Below are 1,001 nucleotides of genomic sequence, written 5' to 3' on the forward strand. Positions count from 1 at the left end.
GCATATGAGGTCATAGGTTAACTAAAAACTACATATAATGTAGTAGAAATACATGTTATAACCAACTCATTGTTTACTAGTAGTATATGATTAACATTTTGTTTTTGGAGTAAGAATATGAGGTAATTAAAATTGCAATAATCGCTGCAGTCGAATCGCAATACTTTGCAATAACTCAAAAACCCAATATATATTGAATCTGCACCCGCGTATTGTGATAAAATTAAATTAAAATTTGTGGAAAACCATCCTAAATGGCAACGCTGATTTCTTCAGGGAGACACTATGCATTATTCAAATCAGTGATTCTCAACTGAAGGGCTGGGACCCAAAAGTGGGTCACGGACCTGTATTGGGTGGGACGCGGACAGCTGGTCAAAAATAAATACTTTAAGTCTCTCATGTTGGACTTGTATTTTATTGGCAGTAGCTATCCATACGGTTACCGTATCAATATACCAACATTCTATCCGTTCACAACGCCCCTCATTGGCCAGTTTAGGTCACGTGACTAAGTCTAAACCTCACCGTAAACCTAACCCTAAAAATTGTTGCGATATAGGGTTCTATTTTATTTCGAAAGAAACTTTTCTTTTGACAGGCATGCTGTTAAATGCATGTTGCACATTAAAAAAGATTATGTGTGCGTTTTAAACAGCTATTTCTTAAAAACTAAATTTGGTTGGTTGAATTCTAAAAATAAAAAAATCAAATGTGGGTCCAATTGAGAACCACTGATTTAAATTAACCAGTCAAAGATTTAAACCAAGTATTAAAACGACTATAATCAATATTTCGATGTTTAATTCCATAGTTTTGGTAATTAAACACTTTGATTTTTAATCTGAGCAGCCAGAGATTCGACCATCGCCCTCTTTACGCAAACTACCGCCTACCTACAATGTGATTGGTCCGTACACCGGATATCTTGCGGCTGGTTGGCTTCTCTTGTTGTCAGTCAACATCGTCCGCCGCTCTGATTGGTTGTTGCGGTGTACAAG

The sequence above is a fragment of the Gouania willdenowi genome, chromosome 8, assembly GCF_900634775.1.
Source record: "Gouania willdenowi chromosome 8, fGouWil2.1, whole genome shotgun sequence".
NCBI lineage: Eukaryota > Metazoa > Chordata > Actinopteri > Blenniiformes > Gobiesocidae > Gouania > Gouania willdenowi.